The sequence below is a fragment of the Triticum dicoccoides genome, chromosome 7A, assembly GCF_002162155.2.
Source record: "Triticum dicoccoides isolate Atlit2015 ecotype Zavitan chromosome 7A, WEW_v2.0, whole genome shotgun sequence".
Lineage (NCBI taxonomy): Eukaryota > Viridiplantae > Streptophyta > Magnoliopsida > Poales > Poaceae > Triticum > Triticum dicoccoides.
The window spans coordinates 521,033,264-521,048,331 of record NC_041392.1 but is presented as its reverse complement, the minus strand read 5'-3'; the positions used below and the strand labels follow the sequence as shown (position 1 = coordinate 521,048,331).

General features: G+C 49.7%; 1 pseudogene; it reads left to right on the top strand.

The window, feature by feature from the left end:
* Positions 1-839: 839 nt before the first annotated feature.
* Positions 840-12,069, top strand: LOC119333587 (annotated as a pseudogene).
* Positions 12,070-15,068: the final 2,999 nt, after the last annotated feature.

Here is a 15,068-nt window from a genome sequence, read left to right as displayed (position 1 = left end):
CTAACTTGTTTTTAAAAAAAATTCACTTTACTGACCTTTCCGTGTGGCGCCCGACAGCTAGGCGCCGCACACTACTATACAGCGCCTCTGCCTTAGGCGTCGCATCTCCTGCCAGCGTGGCAGCCCTTGTCCAGTTGCGGCCCCACAGACAGCACTGCGACGTCTAAGTCTTAGGCGTCACACTTGTAATGTGCAGCGCCTAGCGCTTAGACGCTGCACAGTGACTTAAAGCGCATCGGCCCAGCCCGACCAGGCAGTTCTTCCCCCTCTCCGCTCTCTGGACAGAGAGCAGCGGCGGCGCCTCCATCGAATCCCCTCCCCCAATCCCTCTCAGATCTGAAGATTTGATCCGTGGATTCGATCTCCAATCCATCCTACTAGGTAAACTCCTCCGTTCCTTTTCTTTTCCTCCGTAAATTTGTTGCCATTTTAGAGATTTGTCCAAGATTTGATGGAACCCTTGATTTGCTTGATTTAGGATGTGTAGTCATAGTGGTAGTACCGTAGTGTTGTTGCTTAGTTCACAATTTATGGTTCTTGTTAGTGAAACCCTAGATTGTTTAGTTTTTTTAGATATATATGAGATGCCTATTTTTATAGATAACTATGAGATGTTGAGTTTTGTAGACATATATGAGATGTTTGTTTAGATATATATTAGATGTTGAGTTTATTTGAAATATTAGATGTTGAGTTTATTTGAACACATATGACATATTCATTGTGTGAGAAGGAGATGTTGAGATTCTTGTAATTGAACACACATTAGATGTTTAGTGTATACCAATATTTGAGATGAAGATGAACTCATATATGTTTATTGTTGGAACTTTGTAAGGATGGTTTGGCTTCTCGACGATGTCTACGACACGAAACACCGGGCCTACATGATGTGCGAGAAGGAGATAGTAATAACGAGTAATCTAAATATTTTGCAAATTTGCCTTAAGTTGAAATTTACATGCCCTAAGATTTGTCATTACTTGTTTTTTGCAGAAGCTTGAACCTGTGAAGATTCGGTATCACGGGGTCTCTGGTCCTGCCATGCCTTACGATGAGCGGTACACACCGTACATCAAGCAGGCAGGACTACTCCCGTGGATTCAGTTGGTCAGCCGGTCCACGCCGAATCTGAACGCTCCACTGGTGTCCGCTCTTGCTGATCGGTGGAGGTCGGAGACACATAGTTTCCATCTTCGGATTGGGGAGATGACCGTGACGCTCGAGGATGTCTCGTTGATCACCGGTCTTGCTATCGACGGGATGCCTCTCTGTATGAGCACCGATTCTGATGGGTGGCGCGAGCAGATGATTGCTCTTATCGGTATGGCTCCTACCGAGGCTGAGGCTGATGTAGAGGAGGGAGAAGAGAAGAAGAAGAAGGAAATGAAAGCAGCCGAAGCTGCTTTCACGTGGATTCAAACTCACTTTGTGACGTGCCCTCCGGATGCCACTGATGATGTGATCCAGACACATGCTCGTGTCTACATGTGGTATGTTGTGTCGAGGACTTTGTTTCCTGACTCCACTGGCAAGAACGCTCCATGGATGTGGCTGAAGGCGTTGACCGTCTTCGATAGCAAATGGAGCTGGGGTTCAGCGACTCTTGCCTACTTGTACCAACAGGTAGTTGGTCTGTTTTGTGATCAACTCATTTCTTCATTAGCAATGCAAGCTTGCTGTCAAGTTAACATTGTTTTTCTTTCATATGCAGCTGGACGATGCGTGTTGCAGGATCACAGGTAGTGCAGGTGTCGGTGTCAAAACCGACGGATCTTAGGTAGGGGGTCCCGAACTGTGCGTCTAGGCCGGATGGTAACAGGAGGCAAGGGACACGAAGTTTTACCCAGGTTCGGGCCCTCTTGATGGAGGTAAAACCCTACGTCCTGCTTGATTAATATTGATGATATGGGTAGTACAAGAGTAGATCCACCACGAGATCGGAGAGGCTAAACCCTAGAAGCTAGCCTATGGTATGATTGTTGTTCTATATGTTGTCCTACGGACTAAAACCCTCTGGTTTATATAGACACCGGAGAGGGTTAGGGTTACACAAAGTCGGTAACAATGGTAGGAGATCTACATATCCGTATCGCCAAGCTTGCCTTCCATGCCAAGGAAAGTCCCTTCTGGACACGGGACGAAGTCTTCAATCTTGTATCTTCATAGTCCAGGAGTCCGGTTGAAGGTATAGTCTGGCCATCCGGACACCCCCTAATCCAGGACTCCCTCAGTAGCCCCTGAACCAGGCTTCAATGACGACGAGTCCGACGCGCAGATTGTCTTCGGCATTGCAAGGCGGGTTCCTCCTCCAAGTACTTCATAGAAGATTTTGAACACAAAGATAGTGTCCGACTCATGGCCAAGCCTTTATTCGAATCGTTTTATTATCCCACCTCAGCGCGTCATGCGAGGTGGTTTCCTTGGCACGTCTTGTTAAAGCAGAGATCGTGTCCCCTTATTCCGGGATTCTCATCAATACGGGCGTGGGTAACCCAACCGCTTCTAGGACTCCTAGACTATAGGCAAGTCCAAACGGCCACGGAGAGGACGCTTGATATTCACCCTCTTTACAAAGGGACAAGGCTTTTATTTTTTTCCCTCCCGTGCTCAATCGAATCCTTCCCCCACCTCAAGCTCAAACACCCAAAGTTTAGGTCAGGTGCTCCGAACCTTCAATCATGTCCGGATCTAGCCTTCAAGGCCGATGGGTGCCTTCCTCCATCACGGAAGAAGACATCAAAAAGTTGAGGGAGGCCAGATATCTGACCGCCGAGGTTTTGCATCGGCTGCCTGCCCGAGGGCAGGCCGTCCCCTCCCCCGAACCCAACGAGAACGTCGTGTTCGTCTCCCACTTCCTCCGAGGTCTAGGCCTTGCTCTGGATCCTTTCGTCAGGGGTTTGATGTTTTATTACGGGCTAGATATCCATGATCTAGCCCCGGACTCCTTTCTTCATATCACGACATTTATTGTCGTGTGTGAGGCCTTCCTCCGGGTTACCCCTCACTTTGGCCTATGGCTCAAGACCTTTGAAGTAAAGCCGAAGATGATCGAGGGGCAACATGCAGCGTGCGGAGGTGCCTCAGTATGCAAGATGACGGGAGCTCCATGGCCCAAAGGTTCCATTCCAGAGGTGTCTGAATTGTGGCAACAGGAGTGGTTCTACATCACGGCTCCTAGAAGTGCCAAGTGGGCGGCCGCCCCTGTTTTCCGCTCGGGCCCTCCACCACCACTGATGTCATGGATCAACAGAGGTCTGAGCTGGGGTCCAGCCAAGGACGTGCCTATACTGCAAAGCCGCATTCGAGATCTCTTCAATGGAGATTTTAGTTTGGTTGCGGTAATACAAGTTATGCTGGTTCGTCAAGTCCAGCCTTGCAAACACCGGCCCCTTCGCTTGTGGGAGTTCAATCCCGAGGGACCGCGTGTCATTCAAAATTTCCTCGGCCTGACGCACGAGGAGATGTACAAGTCATTCTTCGGACCTCAGGTAGAGTGTCCGGAAATCACCGAGGACGTGGGCCTGAGCAGTAACCGCGCCGCCATACAGGTAAGGAATCTTCCGGCCGAACATACTATCACTCTTTTGTTACGAAGTTATTTCTGAGAGCTCGCTTTTTGACCAGGACTGGCTAACAAAGGCGAAGTTGATTCGGTGTTCGGCCCCCCTCCCTGAGGGTTTGGACAATCCGGTATTGGAAAAGATGCTCCAGGTCGCACCTTGCCCGGAGCCCTTGAAGGAAGATACCGGGGAGGATAATACGGGCGAACACGGGCCCCCAATGCTGCCCATTCTAACCGAGGGAGCGAGCGTCTCCATGAAGGAAGACGACCGGAGGAGGAAAAGGACTACGCTCGGGGATTCGGAAGCCAAAGCTTCCAAACGGGAGAAGAAGTCCCTTACATAGGTTCCTACCTTGGGGGGTGCTTTTGCCGCACAAAGTCCGCGGGGGGATCAATTCTCCAGCGAGTCGTAAGTGACACGAAATACTTTAATAGTACAGGTATGCCATCTTTTTCTTCTGAGAAAATAACCACTGCATATATCTCTGCAGTTCGGGCCTTAGCCCCTCTCAAATGAGCTCGTCTTCGGGGGATCTTCTTCCAGAGATGATGGAGAGCGAAACGCCTCCTCCGAACTCCTCCGCTCCGGAAGCGGGCGACCCCGAAGTGTTGTCGCGGAGGGCCTCTCCGAGTCCGGTGAGGCCAGAAGATAATCCCATTGACCCCCGAAGCTCCCAGTGTCCGGCTGCCGAAGAGAGCAGACAAAAGAGTCTGGCACCGTCTGGTGTGCGATCGGATGTTCTGAGGGAGTTGGTGGGGCGAGCGGCCATCTCAGATGAACACCGTATGCTGATGAATACGATGATGGAGAGAATCTCGTCCGCCAAAAGCGGATTGCATGAAGCTTTTATGAGTCTACTGACAGGCTTTGAGGTACGTAAAATAATGTATGATAGTCCTGCACATGCTAGGTGTGCCCTGTGTAGATAGTAGCCCCTGAGACTCTGGTTGTCGTCGGAAACAACAACGAACAGAGGATCATATTCCCAGGTAATAACCATACTGCCTCTATGTGCAGGTGATGGAAGCTCCGGTGGCTAGCCGGACAAGCGAGTTTGCCCATTTAAAACGACAGTTGGATGCGGCAGACGCCGACATCGAGCTTGTTAACAAAAGGCTTGACGAGGCACAGGGTAAGTGTCATTATCTGGTAAACACCACATAGTAAGAGCAGCATGATGCTAGTATCTTTAATATGTTGTGACTGCAGATGGAGCTGCCACTGTTGAAGCCTTGCGTGCAGAACTTGCCCGAGCCAAGGAACAAGCGAGGTTTGGTCATGCAGCTGCTTTAAAGGCGGCCGAAGAATTGAAAGCCGAGAAGGCCGCGCATGGCAAGAGCCGAGATAAGATGGCCAAGATGGCCATAGAATTAAAAGCCGCCGCCGACCATTGCCGGGTTCTTGAAAAGGAAAACCTAGCGAAGGCATCGGACCTTGAGAAGGCTGCTGCGACGAAAAAAGACATCCGCTCTGCTATGAGGGCGAAGAAGGAGGAGCTGCGTGAAGCCGGGGATATTGTAGCTGCGAAATCCTTTATGTTGCGGAGGAAGTTCAGAGATCCACGGTATGCCCCCCTGGATCGGCTGTGGAGTTCGAAGGATGTGTATATGGATTTGGCGGCGAGCGCTGCCGATGCGGCCAAGTACCTCCAGGGTCAGACGGACCGTGAAGTGGACCAGCTGTTTTGGAGATAATTCCATTCTCCCGAGCGTCCGCTTTCATTGACTGACCAATTAGCCGAATGGGACGAACTAAATAGGTTGTCCGGACTCGCCATGAGGTCTGTTGTGGATCAGCTATGGCCAGAAAGGCCAAAACCGAACAACTATTTCAGCTTGGTGCAGCAGCTCCTTGACGTGGTGCCGCGCATTGATGCGATGAAGAGGTCAGCGTGCATAGAGGGCTCACGGATGGCCTTTGCCCGTGTTAAAGCATACTGGGCGGAGATGGATGCTACCACTGTTGCAGCGCGGGATTCGGCCATAGGCCGAATGGCTGCTGAGCACTACTTTGAAGAAGTTCTTGAGGGTGCTCGTTTGATAGAGACCCAGTGCTCAAAAAATATTATGTTTGAGTGATATGTAATATCATTGTAAGCGAAATGCTTTTATAAATTTTTATAAGGCTATTTTTATACTTTTGCCTGAAAGTAATATGATGCCTCCTGGGCGGCCGTTTATGTATACATGTGTATAACCTGAAAGATTGCAGCCGTCGGCTTCAACCCCCACGCATATAATGCGGAGGTGCTCGCAAAAAACATGCGTTCACACTTAACCCAACGTCTTGGTCCTATTAAGGAGGTGATAGCGGAGCGAGCGAGGCAACCGGACTATAATGCTTTAGCACTTTCACTTAGCCATAGGAGTTTGACAGTGGGGCTACTAGATAGCCCCTGGTGGCTCCGCACTCTCCCGATCCCGGGGTGCGTACATGCCTGGCCGGAAAACGGCCCTTCGTTAAGGCGGAGGAATTCTAACATTCCAACAGGTCATCGAGTGGTTGACCAGTCTCACGCTATATCATGACAGTCAGTTTTCGGCTTTCTCTACTGAGGTGCTCGTCCGGATGAACCAGGGCACAATCGCAGTAGTTCTCCTGGTGCTACCTTAGCCGGTAAAGCGGAACGTAAGGCACCAAAACACAGGAGCCAGGCAAACCCAACATTTGACCAAAGACAATGATTCGGAGCTGATGCATATAGGGCCAAACTCGCGATGCCGAACACTCCCTAAGGTATTCGGTCTTTGTGGTATAAACCGGGCCTAAATAATGACCTTTGTAAGAAGCCCCTTGTGTCCAGGTACGTGCATTGTTCTGGCGTGGCCACATGCCAAGACGTCAGCATCCTTCTCAATGATGGATATGTATCAACAAGAGACAGTAAAAAAGGTTTACGCAGGGTCTTAATCTAAAAGGAATCCTTGAAGTGGGTCCCTGCTGCACGTCTGCGCCTGTGTCTCCGTTGTGCCGTATCCTGGACGGGTGTAGCACGATGATCGTCTGTAAAAGAGAGGAATTTAGGTGAAAAAGTTGTCGTGCAATAAGATAGTTTTTAAAGAAACCATGTATAATTCAAGATGAGAAAAAATTGCCACTTGTCTGCGCGCGTTGAGCCCCTTGTATTGACAAATAGGGGTGTGACCATTTATTCGGTATAAATAGCGGCGCCGGACTTGATTAGTTGTGTCTGAGGTCTTGACGACCTATTGGATGCGTTCGCTGGTCCGGGCGCCTTTAGTGTGCGGCTGCCAGGGCAGCCGCACTCTTTTCGGCGCGCAGAGATCGCTTGATATTTCCGTTCACTGAAATGATGCCACGTGGACCGGGCATCTTGAGTGTGAGGGAGGCGTAGTGTGGTATTGAATTAAAGCGAGCGAAAGCTTCGCGTCCGAGCAGTGCTTGATAGCCACTTTGGAACGGAGCGATGTGGAAGGTTAAATGCTCGCGACGGAAGTTATCGGGGGAGCCGAATATAATTTGTAGTGGGAGGGAGCCCGTACAACGAGCACCTGGGCCTGGCGTTACTCCTTTAAAGGTAGTATTGCTATGGCGAATTTTTGTTGGGTCTAACCCCATCCCGCGAATTGTATCCTGATATATTAGGTTTAGATTGTTGCCACCGTCCATCAAGACTCGTGTGAAGTGATATCCGCCAATTACTGGGTCTAATACCAGGGTAACCCATCCTGCGCGTCGGATACTTGCTGAGTAATCGCGATGGTCGAAAGTGATCGGTTGAGACGACCAGTGGCAGGACTTTGCGGTGACAGGCACTTGGATATATTTTCCTGGGAGTGCCACGTTGTTTTTTCCCTTGATCACATGTAACACGTTTACTGTTTTGACTTTTGGTGGAAATTTCTTTTGTTCCCCAGTGTCTTGCTTGTGAGGCTCGTCCTCGTCTTCACTTGGTGTATCCTCCCCCTTGTGTACGTCGTTGAGCTTGCCGGACTGCTTGAAGACCCAACATTCTCTGTGGGTATGATTAGCAGGTTTACCAGGGGTACTATGGATCTGACATACTTGGTCCAGAATTTTGTTGAGCTTGGACAGTTCATCCCTGGTGCCTTTATAGGGCGGCTTTTGCTGACCTGGCCGAGAGCTTTTGAATCCGGTGTTTACTACCGCGCCCTTCATGTTGTCTTCTTTATTCCGGCGTTTGTTATTGCTGTTGCGCCGTGATTTCCCGTTTCCATCTCTAACTTCAGATGTACTGGGGTCGCTGGTGCTGCATCTGACTAACCAGCTGTCCTCACCCGCGCAAAAGCGGGTCATGAGGCTTGTTAATGCGGCCATCGTTCTCGGCTTATTTTGGCTGAGGTATCTGGCAAGCCATTCGTCACGGACGCTATGCTTAAAAGCTGCCAAGGCTTTGGCGTCCGGACAGTCGACAACCTGGTTCTTTTTAGTAAGAAACCCGTTCCAAAGCTTTCAGGCTGACTCTCCGGGCTGTTGAGTTATATGACTCAAATCGTCCGCATCCGGAGGTTGGACATAAGTCCCTTGAAAATTTGCCCGAAAGGCATCTTCAAGCTCTTCCCAACTTCCAATGGAGCTTTCGAGGAGGCCTTTAAGCCAGCGACGAGCTGGGCCTTTGAGCTTGAGGGGTAAGTACTTGATGGCGTGGAGATCAACTCCTCGAGCCATATGGATATGAAGGATGTAGTCCTCAATCCAGACCCCAGGGTCTGTTGTTCTGTCGTATGTCTCTATGTTTATGGGTTTGAATCCCTCTGGAAATTCATGATCCAGCACCTCATCGGTGAAACATAGGGGGTGTGCGGCACCCCTGTAGCTGGGTGTACCGCGTTGTTCGGATGTTTGTTGTGTTGCATTGTATGTTGGGGCGCGCTTGCGTGGTCCATAGATGGATCTTGTTGCCCCGTCCTTTGGGTGCGAGCCCTCGCATGGGTCGCGTGTTGTATTGTGAGTGGCGTTGTATGCCGCTCTGTATTGGCAGAAGGGTCGTCTGTCCGGCCAGCTGGATGCTTTGATATTTGGTTGTGGGGGGGTCTAAGGCCTCCTCATCGAATTCAGGTAGCAGCTTCCGCTTTGGGTAGCTCTTGGGGAGGCGATTGTCGCTGTACCTCGCTGCTGTGTTGAGTATTTTACTCCATCTGATTTGGAGTATGTCTTGCGCAGCCTTGAGCCTTTGCTTCTGCTTTTTAAGACTCCTCACGGTGGCAACAAGCCTTTTACGGGCATTCTGCTGCTCCGGGTGCCTGTCCGGCGTTATGTCATCCGGACTATTATCCTTGATAGAATTTGTTTGTTCGGTTTGATTATCCGGATTACCGTTGTCCGGTAGCGGTTCACCCTGCTCCAGCGCTGGGTCTGTGTGATCGTTATTTCTGTCGAGGCGGGATTTGGGGCGGCGCTTGCGTTGCCGCTTTGACTGCTTCTCGAGGGAACAAGCCTTCGATGCGTCCTTCCGCTCCTCGTCGTCATCTTTTGGTGCGTCCACCATGTATATGTCATATGACGAGGTGGCTTTCCACGGCCCAATAGGCGATGGTTCTTCATCGTCTCCTTCATCGGCGTCCATACCGTCGATGTCTTCGGAGTCGAAGTCGAGCATGTCGGTTAAATCGTCGATAGTGGCTACAAAGTGGGTGGTGGGTGGGGTTTGAATTTCTTCATCGTCCGTATCCCAACCTTGTTGACCGTAGTCTGGCCAGGGCTCTCCTGATAAAGAGAGAGACTTTAGAGTCTTCAGAATATCGCCAAAAGGCGAGTGCTGAAAGATGTCCGCGGCAGTAAACTCCATGATCGGCGCCCAATCGGATTCAATCGGCAGGGGCGCGGAGGGTTCGGAGTCCGGAGAGGACTCCGGCTCCTTGGAGTCACGAGTCTCGTGGAGTGCGGGGCTGGTATTTCGCTCGATCGCCGTTGGGATCGCAGCCCCCAAGGTGGCGTCCAACCACCCATCCTCGATCGGCGCAATTGGCTCCAAATTAAGGGTCGAAGCCGATGCGGGTGCGGCCTCCAGGGCACTGTTCGGCGGTAGAGCTAGATCATGCTCGTCGTGACAGTGCGGCGCGCTCGGCAGTGGCTCGAATCCGTCGAAGATCAAGTCCCCGCGGATGTCAGCCGTGTAGTTTAAACTTCCAAATCTGACCTGGCGGCCAGGGGCATAGCTTTCGATCTGGTCCAGATGGCCAAGTGAATTGGCCCGCAGTGCAAAGCCACCGAAGACAGAGATCTGTCCGGGGAGACAAGTTTCACCCTGGACCTCATCACTATCGATGATAGTAGGAGCCATCAAGCCTAACGGCGACGACACAGAGGAACTCTCAATGAAAGCACCAATGTCGGTGTCAAAACCGGCGGATCTCGGGTAGGGGGTCCCGAACTGTGCGTCTAGGCCGGATGGTAACAGGAGGCAAGGGACATGAAGTTTTACCCAGGTTCGGGCCCTCTTGATGGAGGTAAAACCCTACGTCCTGCTTGATTAATATTGATGATATGGATAGTACAAGAGTAGATCCACCACGAGATCGGAGAGGCTAAACCCTAGAAGCTAGCCTATGGTATGATTGTTGTTCTATATGTTGTCCTACGGACTAAAACCCTCTGGTTTATATAGACACTGGAGAGGGTTAGGGTTACACAAAGTCGGTTACAATGGTAGGAGATCTACATATCCGTATCGCCAAGCTTGCCTTCCACGCCAAGGAAAGTCCCTTCCGGACACGGGACGAAGTCTTCAATCTTGTATCTTCATAGTCCAGGAGTCCGGCTCAAGGTATAGTCCGGCCATCCGGACATCCCCTAATCCAGGACTCCCTCAGCAGGCATTGGTGGTAATATGCTTCTACTTTCTATATGGAGCTGGGAGCGTCTACCTGTTGTACGCCCGAAGAGCGTCAGGTTTAATCCTTGGTATGAAGATGAAGATGATGAATTACGGCGCCCCACTTGGGCTTACAAGTGGGATGTGGTTTCCGAGATGACGAACGATGTCAATCTCATGTACTAGAAGTACGTTGCCGAGTTGGACACTATTACGCCTGAGCAGGTAACGAGGTCATTACTTCAGTCATTTCTCATGTTTGCTTGAAAAAAATTCACCAATTTTGCATTGTTGCCCTATTTCATAGGTGGATTGGCAGCCATATGGCGCCGATGACAGACTTGGGTACACCCCGGAGTTTACCATCAACCCGATGTGCTTGCGGGATAGGGATCTCTGGCGTATGCGGTGCCCACTGATATGCAACTGGGCTGTTGAGTTTCATTTGCCACATCACGTGTGTCATCAGTTTGGTCTGTTCCAGCCTCACCCGCCGGAATGGGTGGATACGGACAAAGCACTTCATAGGTAAGAGAGCATGAACCGTATTGACTAACCATCGTCACTCCTTGATTTTGCTAATGTTTGGTTTTGTACCATGCATGTTGGACAGGAGAAGGCAACGGAAGATAAAGGACTGGGACAAGCATCATGCTTCGTATGTTACCCGCTTCCAGCTTTGTGTGGAGGAAGCTCGTAGCAGTGCACGCGCCAAGCTTCGTGAGCATAGTCCACTTGCTTTTGATAACTGCATACGATGGCTTCTTGAAAATACTCGAGTTGAGATATGCCCGCCGGCATATAATGAGGATATTCTTGAAGAACCCATAAACTTTGAGGATCTATCAAAGGGGAAGTACAACAGAGATGTCAGGGTAGGGCACGGAGTCCCTGCTGTTTCGGTGATTAACTATGTGGTAAAGTGTTTCTTCTTTACTTTCCAGTTGGCCGTATTACACATGTTTGAATGGCTAACGTGTTCATTCTTTCTCATCCGCAACGCACCGAGATCAGGAAAGCAACTGATGAGAGCCAGTCTATTCTGGAGGAAACACCGGTTGGAAAAGGCAATGATGATGGTTCACTACGAGCATTTCTCAAGGTACATATCGCATTCACTATGAGAGCCAGTCTATGTTGTGGAGTCTGATATCGTATACACTTGTTCATGTTACAGCGTCAGGCCAAGAAGTTAAGGCGGTTATCGAATCTTCTCGGTTGCCGCGATCCCGAATTTGATGAACCATCTGCCTCTAGGTCTGGTACACCATCAGACCCCTCATCTCACCATTAGAGGGACGATGTGAGTTCCTCACATGCTTATCTGGATGATGAGGGTGCGGTCACCCAAGAGGTATGACTAATCCTTTAGATGTGATTCTCACTTAATTACGACATCGGTCTTCACCATATTGTTTGATTGTGTGATAGGGCGATGAGCTTGATGATGACATGACTTTGGCGGACGCTCAACTTCGGTCCCCATATGTGTTCAAGCCTAGGCAGCCCAGACGCCGGTACACGCCCAATGACTTTGACAACAGGGGCAACCCAAAGGTGGTCGTAGGGACCTCGCAGATGGCTAGCTTGGATCATGAGGCGGAGGCGGAGGCGGAGGAGGAAGTGCAGGAAGAGAAGGCTCGTCCACCTAGGAAGAAGAAGATTGCCTGCAGGCGTGGCACCAGGAACACGCGCGGAAGGCATTAGTGCTTGTGTTTATTAGTGCTCTTGTAGCCGTTTCATTAGGTTGATGAACTTGTGACGTTATGTTATATGTTGGTGAACTATTACTAGTGTGGTATTTGTGTTTGCGAACTAGTAGTATTGTTGAATTGTCCTAAATGATGTGATGTTCAACTTATTAGTTGTCTTTGTTCAGTATGTGCAGTTTACAATAATTTTAGCGATGTTCAAGCAAGTTATGTGAGTGTTGCATGAGGCCAAAATGGCATCTGTTTCTGTAGTTTGGCAGTTAACAGCACTGCAGCGCCCAACACCCAGGCGCTGCACTGTACTGTGCAGCGCCCAATGCTTAGGCGCCGCACCATACAGTGCAGCGCCCGTCTCGTAGGCGCTGCTCAACTGGCCATGGCTATCCAGAGAGCCACAGAAGGCTTGCAGCTCGGACGGTCCTCCCGTTATGAATCAATGTTTGGTGCCCATGAGGCTCAATCACGTGAACCATGCCTGGGTTTGTGGTGGCCATAGCTAACAACAACCTAGGGAGTCGGTTGTATGCTTCCTCCCAATTTCCATACAACATCTTGAATGCGGCTTGCTTCGCCTTCCATGCCTTGCCATACTTCACCTTGTAATGAAAGATGGCTTTCACAAGGTCAATGACACTCTTGATGCTCATTATTGGAAGTGTGGATATTTAGTTGGATAACCTGTAAGCAATGAACTCGGACATGAGTTGTCTATGTTGTTGGTACACAAGCTCATCATCCGCATTCTTGTGCCGGCACATGTGAGTTGGTAGACAACTCACTATGCGCCAAGTGGGACCTCCTTTCCATGGCCTTGCACGCACAATCCATGGACATCTTGGCACTTCACATTTGACCATGTAATGCACATTGGCGTCCGAGTTATGTGGACGGTAATGTGTAACCGAGTAGTTGTCGAGCCACATCTTCAATTCCAAGAAGGATTGAAACTCACAACCGGGATATATCTCGTTCTTGCCGTCTTCCAAATCACGGTGAGGACTTGGCCTGGCTCCAAGAGATATGCATTTGCCACCATCCACAACGGCTTCATCCGCGAGACTAAGATCCCTGAACAATGGTGTCTTGTGATCCCGCCCGAATACCTTCTTGAATTCTTGGGCCTCCTTCTGCGTGAACCCCTCCTCATCAACTTCTTCATCGGGACCATCGTCATCCGAGTCCGATGCATATGCACGGGAAAAAGGGATGGATTGGTCCATTGTCTCTTGCACATGATATTGGTCGAGATCACCCACATTGTTGTCATGGAGATCAACTTCGTTGTCATCCTCCTCGTATTCATCATTCTCCTCTTCAAAATCTTCATTTTGGTTGTTTGGAGTCGGGCTCAATGTTGGCCAATCTTGTTGCGTGAAATGAGGTTCACTCATTTGATCTTGGTTAATGGGTGGGGGAGTGCTAGCAACCAACGGGGAGGGGTTCTGGTTCAAGTCCAAATTCAAAGTAGACTCAACCTTCTTGGAGGCAAATAACTCAAGAGCCTTGTCTAGAGATTCGACAACCGTCTCCTTGTATGCAACCCAACGTTGCTCAGAGTTCACACACATTGTCTTCCAACGGATGTGCATTCCAAAACCAACATTATGCCTTCCCTCGAACTCAACAACGTCACTTGGGTCCATCCAATTCAAATCCTTTCTCACTTGTTCCAAGAGCTCCGCATAGCTAGGACTACTCTCAAACACCATGTCAAGCTCATCCGGGTCCGTCTCAACATTGCCTTTCAAAAAGGCCTCTTTATCCACATGATGAATATACACATGTTCTCCCCATCCCTATAATAATAAAAAACACATATATATCAAGTAAGTACTTAACAAAAATATTTGCACAAAATGCATATGCCCTAACATATATATGAATTAATAACCATAACCCCCACATAACAATTACCACAACCCTAAACTTAGCATAACCCTAACACCAACATCAAACACACATAACCCTAACCCTAGCATACTATGAAAGCCTAACCATACCAAATTAGCAAAGAAACATAACATGATTCAACACAAATTTCCAAAACCAAGCCAAAACTAGGGTTTCCCCAAACTAGCTAGATTTGAGCAAATGTGACAATTCCTATGGATGAAAATGTGGGGATCGGAGGAGATTAGCTTAAGGGAGGGGTTGGCTTCGAAATCCATGGTCAAATACTCCGGATTTGCAAGATTTGAGAAGGATTTGAGAGGGGGGAAGAGGGGAAGAGAGGAGGGGCGCAAGGCTAAGGGTTTGTGTGGGGTGGGGTGGGAGGGGAGAGAGAGTGGGGCCAGTCTAAGTGGTACACAGACTGTGCAGCTCCTAAGCGCTAGGCGTTGCACATTACAAGTGCGGCGCCTAAGGCTTAGGCGCTGCAGTGCTGTCTGTGGGGCCGCAGCTGGACTAGGGCTGCCACGCTGGCAGGAGGTGCGACTCCTAAGGCAGAGGCGCTGCATAGTAGTGTGTGGCGCCTAGCTGTCAAGCGCCACACGAAAGGGTCAGCAGAGTGAATTTCTTTTGGAAGCAGGTTAGTTTGTGATTTGATTTCGCCTTCAGGTCAAATATGTGATTTCTGCCGCATCTGCACTGACCATTCAGGGGTAGAAATCAGAGCCGAACAAACGCACCCCTGATCCATCAGTGCGTATGTTCCCTCCGGGAGAAATCAAAGCTCTCCTTGAGATTCAGACTCATTTCATCATTTGCCGTGCTATATCATCACTGTTAGAAGGGGGAGAGAAGATTGGTGGAATAATCGTTATATTGCTTGAGCCTCGTGGGCATATATATAGGAGTACATGATCTACTTGGAGTACAAGGCAAGCTAGAATATTTCCTAGTCTAACCTACGTTTCCTAATACAATCACATTACTCAACATCCCCCCACAGTCATAACGGTAGCGACGCAGACGGTGAGACTGGAGAAGAATCTGAAGGCAAGCCGACGGACACCCCCCACAGTCGTAACGGTCGACGCATCGCGGAGTCGCGGC